The following is a 10,540-nucleotide window of genomic DNA, read 5'->3' as shown; positions in this document are numbered from 1 at the left end:
CTTAGTCCGCGTTTTGTAGGCCCTTTCGAGGTATTGGAGCGAGTCGGGCCAGTTGCTTACAGGATTGCTCTACCACCACGGCTAGCCGGCATTCATGATGTGTTCCACGTCTCGGCTTTGAGGAAATATGTGTTTGACCCCTCCCACGTGATCGACTTCACTCCGCTTGAGATTGGCGAGGACCTGAGCTACGAGGAGCGACCGGTGCGGATTCTGGCTCGTGAGTCGAGGGAATTGCGCAATCGGGTCATACCCTTTGTAAAGGTGCAGTGGAGTAATCACGAGGAGCGGGAGGCGACTTGGGAACTTGAGGCAGTGATGAGGGAAGCCTATCCCTATCTGTTTGATGCTTGAGTAGAGGTACGTTCAGTTTCGCGGACGAAACTTTTTGTAGAGGGGGAGGATGTGAGATCCCTGGTGTCTGGCTGTGGGGGCTTGTCGACAGCTCTGGAGAGTGTCGGGACAAGCCCGAGTCGCGTTGGCGTCAAATAGACGCAAAACGGACTCCGTCGGACGCGAGAGCAGCCTTCAGCGAAGAAATCTGCGAAATAGCAGATTTTTCTGCTGGCTGTACCGGTACAGCCAGCGAGGTGTACCGGTACGCTATACTGGCTGAGCGCGTACTGCTCTCGGGTTAGCTTCCTGTACCGGTACGCGATCCCGTGTACCGGTACACCAGAGTAGGTGAGGGGCGTCTTAGTATTTTTACCTTGCCTCGTTTGTATCTCCCTCACTCCCCTCTATATAGTTTCGTGTAGGGAGAGAGAGAGACTTTCTTGCTGTAATTCTCTCTCTCTCACTCTCCCATCCGGTTGTAGACAAGGAAGGAGCTCGGGTGGAGTTCGTCGCCGACGTGGTGCCGCGGAGCCGTTCGGGCGCACGTTTCGTCGTCGTGGTGCTGTGAGGAGCTCGGGCGAGCGTGGATTTCCGTCTTCCTCGACGTGGCACCGACCCTTGAGGATCTAGCGAGGTAAGTGCTCCGTGGAATTGCTGCGCATACTTTGAGTATCGTCAAATTTGAGCTTAAGTGCTGTTTTCGCAGAATTTCACCGTCGACTGTTTGTATTTTGGCTTGTTCTCGACGTAGAAGCATCGGATTGTGACGAGACTTGGCTCGTTGGATTCAGGACTGCGAGAGGAATCCACGAAGCCCTTACTTGCTGGATTTGGTGAAGGTTAGCTTGGTCGAATCCCTGTTGTACATCACTGCTGCGATTTTTGGACTGAAGTGGTGATTTTTGTTGCGTAGAGCTCGAGCTTAGGCGATCTCTGTACTCGGCGGGTTCCGGGTGATCCAGCGGGTTGCTCTACACCGGGGGAAGTCCTTCGCTGCCAGGGATTAGCATTTTAGGTGGGTTACATCGGCTTTACTCCTAAGTTCTTATTGGTCGACATGTATAGATCTTGATTTCGGTAATTAAAGTTTAGCTCAAATTCATGGATTATCTTTAGAATGTAAAATCTGAATTTTCGAGCATATTTTATCAAGTAAATAGATTATACATGTTGGACTTGGAAATTGAATTAGGAGAAAACCTGCGATTTGGACCTGTCACCAGTTTTAACTACCTGATTTAGCTCTAGGAGCCGTTAGAAAATTGTACTGTCGCAGTTTCTTCGAGACGAGTACTCCAGGTAGTTTAGAATGTATTTACACTCGTGCTGGTTCGCCGAGTGGATTTTTACAGGGTCGTTCAGGTCGTTTCGGACTGTTGGGTGCCGTCAGAGTTGACGGTGGACCCGTATCGCCTTTTTGGCGTCAGATTGTGCCGAGGGCACGTTACCTGTTGGTTGTTAGACCAGTTTGAGTCGATTACTTGACTTTGGCTAGTTGGAGCCTGATTGAGCTCGACAGAGATACGCTGCATACTCGGTTGGGTAGCGCCCACGAGTGCCACTCCGGAGTCAGGCTTGTGCTTTTGCGTTGGTGTCGCTCATGCCAGTTGGACTTGCTCTCCACGGACCAGTTAGAGTGGATAGAGCCCGATAGTCGCAACGGGGCAGGGACGGGTGTATTCACAGTCCCGGGGACGGGTATGCTTACAGTCCCGATTGGATTGGGTCAGATTTGACATTTCCTACAGTTGGTTAGTGTAGAGCATGATAGTGTAGTGGATGATAGCGGTAGAGTATGCTTCCTGCTTTCCTTCTATCCTTGCTCCCTTCTGTAGACTTAGTGGGTGACCGATGTTGTTTTGGGCAGTACCCACTGAGGACTACTTGTTTTTACAGTAGTTCTCACGCCCAGTTGTTACCTATGTTTTTGCAGAGCCACAGGTTCCGGCTGCTGCACCGTCTGCGGACCAGGATCGAGGCAAGGGCGTCGCGAGTTAGAGCCCTACCCGACGTGCTGAGCTAGAGGTGCCCTACTGCAGGTAGATGTTTTGTTTCGAGTTTATGTACATAGTTGACTTAACTCGCCAGTGCGAGTAGCTCTGTATTTTGGATCCGAACTATGTATATGAAACTCTGTTTTATTTAGTTTCAGTTTTCTCTAGCAGCTCTCTACTACTGTTTGTAGTAGTGTTTGACTTACAGGTACAGCTATCGCTTCGTATACAGGAAAAATTTCTTTGTATACGGCGGATTTGTCGGCGTGCCCGGGGAACGTGTAATCCGGGGCGTGACAGTACAACCAGTGTTGTAAGTTCTGTCCTCTAAACTTTCTTTTAAAGTTAGTATAGAGATGCCTCATGCATTCTCTATGTTCTATTTCAGGATATACCTTTGATAGCGCCTCGTCTAATCTTTTTTGTCTATCTGATGAAATGGTCAGGCCCTCTGGTTCACCAATTCCAAGCTTCAAATTTCTAAGAAACCATTCCTAACTATCTGTATTCTCCGACTCCATTACAGCAAATGAGACTGCAAACATGCATTTGTTTCCATCTATTCCAGTGGCTGCTGCTAGTACTCCTTTGCATTTTCCCTTTAAATGGCATGCATCAATGCCCAAGTAAGGCCTGCATCCATGTTGAAATTCTTTGAGGCATGCATCTAATGTAATGAAAATTCGATGAAAATAAACTTTTCCATCAGGTGCTATTTGTGTCTTCAAGTCTACTACACTTTCAGGATTTCTTCGAATAAATTCCTCTTGAAAGGCGGGCAATTGTACATATGAATCTTCCCATTTGCCAAATATTTCTTGAATTGCCAATTCTTTTTCTCGAAAGCATCTAAGATATGGCACTTCAGCATTATAATTCTTTCGTAGCCTCTTTTGCAACTCCTTTATTGATAAATCTCCCTCTGTCCTTAACCATTCGACAACTCGATCGCATATCCATGCTTGAGATGCCATCTTATTGCCACATTTATTTATAGATGAGCATACATGTTAACCTTGCACTGTCTTTACCTACAAAATTAATTAAAATCAGCATTTACAATACTTTGAATTTGGGAAAAAAAATAGAGCATACATGTGATGTCACTTTCTGTTATGTTTTCACTTGAATTTTCTCTTTTTACTACCCAATTCAAGACCAGAAGCAACCATCCCAAATAAAATTGAAAAAACAAAGGATGTAAAATTTGAATCAACTAGATTATAAAAGCTATAACAAGTAAAAAGAATATAAATAGGAACACATAAAAGTGAAAAACTAACTTTGCATGCAAAACTATGTATTGTCATGCTTTTTCAAAGCAAGAATAGTTATCAGACCATTGTATTGCCTATTTTGGTAAGATAGCAAAAGTAATTATTAATTCCTACAAGCAATATTGACAATAGAATGCAAAAAATTGTTTTAATCAATACCTGAAATGTGACTTCATCTTGAAGGACGGATGCGTGAAGCCTCCATTTGCAGCTTTCTGCAGCACATACTACAGTAAGTCTTTTTTTATCACTCTTTTCCACCTTAACTTTAAATTCATGAAGTAATGCATATTGACTCAAGGCTGTCTTTAAAGTTTCTTTGTTAGGGAACATAGATCCACCCTCCATGACTGGGTTCTCCTTATCAACCTTGTAAACATCAAGGTAATCTACAACCTCTTCTTCCGAATCAGAACTATAACGAGAGTGAAAACTATTCTCTGACCAAACCACATTTGAATCATCTATATCTATTCCATCAGCACCATCTATATTTTTGGTAGCTTGATCTCTATTCTCCTCCGCTTGATCTCCTATATTCAAAATTTCTTGGTCCCCAAATTCCTTCTCTCCTTGGTCATCCACGGATTTATCATCTCTATATAATGGTTGTTCATCAGTTTGTACCCTCAAATTGGCACTAGAATATCTCTGACCAAATTCGTTACCACCAGTCCCTAAACTGCCAGAGCTAATTGGGATGCTATTACTCTTAATTGTTACAAAAAGCTCCAAAACTTTGACATTGCTATGCATGCTGCATATTGATATAAATTGAGCATCGCTTGTAATGGAGATGAAGTTGTTTGACTCTATAACATACCAAATACATAAAGCTTGATCTGCTTCCCACTTAAACATCTTTGATAGATCATTATAGAGTCCAGTGAAGTTGTAGTAATCTATATCCACATAATTGATTCTTTGTCTACCAAGAACATATTTCTTACCTTTTTTTGTTTCTTCAAAATATCCTCCATAATTTACTTTAATCATAAAGGTAGCATCCGGATCCATTCTGAAAAAATAAAATGAAACATGATAAATTTTATAATCAAATGCCATAAGAAAATCACAAATATGATTACAAATAGATATTGAGGAAATTGCTTGGCAAATCAAAATAATTGTAAAATGATTCGATACTATTTATAAATTTGTTTTAAAAAAATCTACAAATCAAAAATATTTAATAAACACCACAAAAGTAGGAATCATAATAGTTTATTAAATTTTTCTCTAAAAATTTTCTAAACTAAAACAGTTAACTCTAATATATATGGAAGTAGACTTACCCAAGCAGAGTTGTCGTCTCTTCTCGCGCTCACAAGACTACCAAAGCTCAATTGATTAATTTATATGAGCTTGAAGGAATAGAAAGATGAAGAGAAGAAGAACGAAGGTGGGAAACCCTAACTCAAATCCTTTCCCGCCATTTTCTTCCATGGGAGAAGAAAGGACACATATCTAATATTGGTCTGAAGTGTAATATTGATCTGAACACTCATATCTAATTAATACAAAAACTATCTTTATTAAGGCATACCCTCCAAAGCTCCTAACTGATGGGCAAAATAGGTATTTCAAATTTTAACCTTTGATAAACCACCATCTAACCAAGGTCAAAATAACTTGAATAGACGGAGTATAACGGGAAGGGCATTTTTGAAAGAAGTATGCATTTGGAGGGGTAATTATGATATAACAAAATTTGTAGGGGTATTTATGATATTTTGAAACTTTAGAGGGGCACGGATGAAATTATCCCTTTTTAAAAACACACTATCACGAGGGGTAGAAAACTATTTTCATAATCTCATAGAAAAATCATAATTACATTATTAATTTCACAAAATCACGTGAATCCAAATAAACTGAAAACCTATTGAACCATAATATCTAAGTCATTTATTTGAAAAAGTTAAGTTAGGAGCTTAAACTAAATCCACCGAGTCAGAAGCTCTAATCGATCGCTAGGTACGCGTCTCACGCAGAGTCCCGATTCGGAACCACAATGTCACCTGAAAGGAGGTAGGAGGTGAGAAAATGTACACATGTCTTCCCTCCCAGTGCGTAACCACAAGCCTACAAAGACGAAGAGTACTCACCAGTACAAGAGGAGATAAACAAAGTCATGAGTAGATATCACAAATGCAATAGCTATAATACCGAAAGGAAAGGGACTAGTAATAGAACATGTAACTACTGCTACTGTAAAGAAAAACAGAATGCATATATGGATATAATAACTACAGTAGCAATGATACAACGGTAAACAACAGTACAAAGGAATATAACTAGCCATATGCGTCAACCAGACGAATAGACCAAATATACCCAATCTAAACTGCCGTGTCAATCGAAGGATTTCAGGCAAAAGCCACTACCTGCTCGTTCCTGGCATGTAACCCTAACACAAAGAGAACACTGCTCGGCTCACTGGTCGGATGTACGACTACTTTTCCGGAAAAGAACTCTCCTGCGGGGGATCAACCGGCTAATGTACGTGAAATGCTCTCGAGCTGTGACGATTGATGCGGATATGATCAATAGTTAACCGTCGGCTAATAGCCGACGATCACCGCCCCTCGGGGCATACCGACCAATAGGTAATCGAATCGGGAGGAAACACAAGTACCGATTACTCAGGTCAATTAGAATGGAACAACTCAACATCCTCCCAAAGGTATGCAAGTACTGATCACTCAACTAAAATGTATGCACAAGAATCGACCAAAAGGTCACAAGAATGTCACATCATGTATCAATATAATCTAGAATTAGCCGTTAGCCACTAGATGACAATTCTACCCCTCAGGGTATACCGACCTCATGGGTCATCAAATGACAAGAGTCCTGAAAACCAACCGACTAGATCACGTAATGTCAAATCATGGATCAGTGTAATTTATAGTCATCCGTCGGTAACTAGCCGACAATTCTACCCTTCAGCGTATACCGACCTCATAGGTCATCAAACGACAGGAGTCATGGAATCAACCGACTAGATTACAAGAGTGTCATAATGGACGAGATCCAAACAATGTCCGCTCTACTTATAGATTATGATAGCGAGTATAGAAAAACACTAAGTAGAGCTATACATAAAGGTTCACAAGGTGTCAGGCTCAACAATGGTAAACAACTGTAATAAGAGAGATAAGTTAGAGGAAATATCATCGAGTGTGCACCACTAGACCAACTCCGGGTCGAAGTACTTACCTGTACGAATAACGTGCCTGTCTCGCGACTGTGGAAGATCGTTAACCGGACCTATGGAGGGTCCACTGGGTTAGAAACCAACCCACATATATATAATACCAAACTCACAATCCCACAATTAAACCTACGGGAATCGATTTCCCAAAATCGATTACTGTACTTGCCGAAAGTTCCGAAAATCGCACCGGAACTCTGCCGGGACCCACAAAGTGTCCCGGAACTCACCAACTCATGCCACGAGTCACCCGCTGCCACACAACACCATTATAAAGGTGTCTTGGCAGCAAATACATAGGCTCACATCGAAACAATTATTATCTAATAACCGTTTCGATCCGGGTTTACGAAAGTGTCAATTTTGACACCGAAACCACTGTCGCTGACCCGTCGTCTCCAACCCTTGAAACGGCATAAGTAACCAGCCAATAAGGCTTAGCGACCAAACACAGAGCATCCTAACACCGTCAGATGAAATCCGAAATAAAACCGCATTTTGCCTGCGAATTTTGTCGAAAAACGCACCGAAATCGATATTCGATTTCCGCAAAAGGCATCAGTCCTTGTGTCACACCCCGAGACCATCACTTTGGTCGGTTTGAGCACGTCAATAGACGCCGGACGGACAGCACCTCCCCTATTTGCCCAAGGCTCAACACAATATCAAGATGTATATAATTTTGCACAAGAGGAAATATAAATATACATGGTTTGCACGAAGGCAAGCAACATCCAAACTGAAAGTTCTACAACTACTACATACACAAGTATCATGATTACTTTTAACCATATACAAGCATACAATAAATTACATCCATTCACTTTCTTTTCATTTATACATCACATGATCATTGTCTAAAATGTATGCCATTTATGCATTTACATCATTTATATAATTATACAACTTTATTCATCATATACAAAAGATGACAACTGTAGGGTATGAACTATATTCGGGTAGTCGCTATTTAGGGTACGATACCCTTGCCACGGTCCCTGATCGTCTCGCTCGGCCCCGCCTCTGTAAAAATAGTGGGGTGAGAACTATAAGAAAGTTTCCAGTGGATTCGACCGCCGACTCCGCCGACTTTTCCATTAGGTCTAAACCAGCCATAATTAGAAGAAGCAGATAGATAGATAACTATTCTAAACAAATGCAGCTAATTTGTCTGAACAAAAATACTAATAATATATGATGCTCATAATGCATGCCAATTTTCATTTCCAATACACAATCCTCTCGGTTAACCCGAAGGTTTCGCCCTAAAACCCACTAACCAAATCTCTGCTATCGGGGAGATACTCCTACAACCCGACGGGACCATTCTCTGAGGAAACTACAACCCAGTGATGACTATTCTGGAGTTCATCGCTCGAGGGGGTGCGACCGCCCTCAAGCCAAGACTTACAGGTGAGTATGATCCAATCCACAACTTTGAGCATGCCATGTTCACTAAGAGAATGCCATGTTCGCCAATGTCACAACTGACTAATGCCATAACACATAAAATGTTTCATTCTCATTCTCAAGCATTCAATGCCACAAAGTACTATATCATCCACTTGTCATGATGTCACTATGTTCTCTACCTAAACTAGGTTCATGTCACAATTCATACATCTATAGGGTTCACAAATATCTAATGTTCCATTACCGATTCATATGCATCTTTATACTAAAAGCATGCAAGTAATATATCAACATATTCTCATTTTAACTCTACAACGCATGAATCCTACATATACATACATACTCAATAGGTGACATTTAGACATAAAAGGAGATTCGATAATTTTGGATAGCACCAACCACCTCGTAGGAATGTCGGAAGGCTACGATTCAAGTCTTGTGATTTACAGTCACCTATTTCCCTCAACCACGGCAAACGAAGCCGAAACGGAATTTTTCCTCAATATCTTGGTGTAGACTCGACGGAATCTCGATCCTAGTTTCCTAACGCGTCGATTTACTCTCCAATTAGGGCTACAAGAGATCAAACCCTAATTAGATCTACAGCTTAGCAAAACCCCAATTTGAACCCTAGGGTTTCCAATAATCCACATAAACCTCATAATACATGGAGATTCCTACAATAATTTACCACAATAGCTTATAGATACCATAACTAGAAGAGATTACTCAAAACCCTAGCTTAATAATACCACAAGAACTCACCTTGAGTTCTAGCTTCTTTCTCAACTTGTTGCACAAGTGTTAAGTCCACCATCCAACAAGCCTTCTTCTCCACCAAACTCTCTCTTGGAGCAACCCTAGTGAGAGAAGGAAAGAGAGAGAGAGAGAGGAATGTGAGAAGCTCTAGAGAGAGAGGACTTTTCTCTTTGGTATACAGTAAGGGAATGAGTTTAGGGCTTCAAACTCACATATATGGTCCCATATATGACATTTGCACTTAGGCCCCTTACCAAATCACTTTACAGAACAAACCCATGAATTTGCGGGTACCGGGTCCGGACCTTGCACAGGGTCCAGACCCCGAGAGCACTTCCAGCATGAATTTAGCTAAAAATTTCTCAACTTGCTCTCTAATTAAGGTCCTACCACTCCTAATATATACTTCGAAACACTCGGAATGATTAACGGACAATCCTGACTTGTCCCACTCCGCACTTCGTTCAATTTGACAAAAGTTCGGTGGAACCTACCAAAATTTCAGTATATTACACCTTGGACAATCAGTCTAGAGGTTACCCGCATCCCACATGAACTGCTTACAGCAGCCATGAAGTGCATAATTATATAAAAGTCCTCACTAATACGTAAAATCATGATATTTTATGTGATTTACGGGGTTTTTCGGCTCGATACCGCAAACAGAGGGCTTTCGAGGTCAGCCGAGACAAGTGCTGACAGGTCTTGATGTGCCGGAGGCTGTGCTTACGATTCGGAGCACAATCGTCCCCTGTCGGAGGCGCGAGAGCGATCCGAAGTTTAGCGAACTCTGCGCGCTGAAACCTAAAATGTTTCTAATTCACTCATCCAGGGCTCGTTGTGTCACACCCTGGATTACCACGTTTTTCTTGGCACACCAATAGACCCGCCATATACATAGAAATTTTTCGTGTATACGAAGCGATAGCTGTACCTGTAAGTAAGTTATAGCTACAACAAAAAATAGAGTTGCTAGAAGAAAAGCATATATAAAATATAAAGAATTCACTGTACATACAACATCAACAACTGCACCTCACCCTAGTGAGTGCATAAAACAAAAGGTATGTACATGAATACAACTAACTACCTCTGACGCATACTCCACTAGCACGACAACCAAGGCTGATAGGGATCTAGCTCGTGACTTCCTTAGTACGGTCAGAATCAGCAAGGGCAATAGCGGCAGCCGCAGACGAAAGCTCCGCAAAAAGGTGTCAACCACTGGGTGTGAGAACTACAGCAAAACAGAGTAGTCCTCAGTGGGTACCGTCACCGATCTCAACGGCTCATCCACTAAATCTACAGAAATGATATGTATAGAATAGTAAGAAAAGCTGGAAAGAACTCTACAGCTACATGTCTCTATACTATCGCTAACCAACGCAAACTATCTGTAGATATAAACATGCATCACTTTGACCCAATATCACTAGGTTTGCCCAAACGGACCCACTCTATCTGTAACCAAGCTATACCGTACATCACCCATGGGGATGGCCGGTCCTAGTAAACGGTCCAAAACAGGACAGTTGCGACATCAA

General features: G+C 41.9%; 1 long non-coding RNA gene across 1 annotated transcript; it reads left to right on the top strand.

Moving 5' to 3' along the window:
- On the top strand, positions 816–2,315 carry LOC109728874. The gene is made up of 4 exons (XR_002221152.1): positions 816–970; positions 1,043–1,175; positions 1,250–1,351; positions 2,270–2,315. It is a non-coding gene; the product is annotated as an uncharacterized LOC109728874 (long non-coding RNA).

This window comes from Ananas comosus, linkage group 24 (genome assembly GCF_001540865.1).
Source record: "Ananas comosus cultivar F153 linkage group 24, ASM154086v1, whole genome shotgun sequence".
NCBI lineage: Eukaryota > Viridiplantae > Streptophyta > Magnoliopsida > Poales > Bromeliaceae > Ananas > Ananas comosus.
Note: the sequence above shows the minus strand (reverse complement) of the source record. Positions and strands in the feature narration are given on the sequence as shown.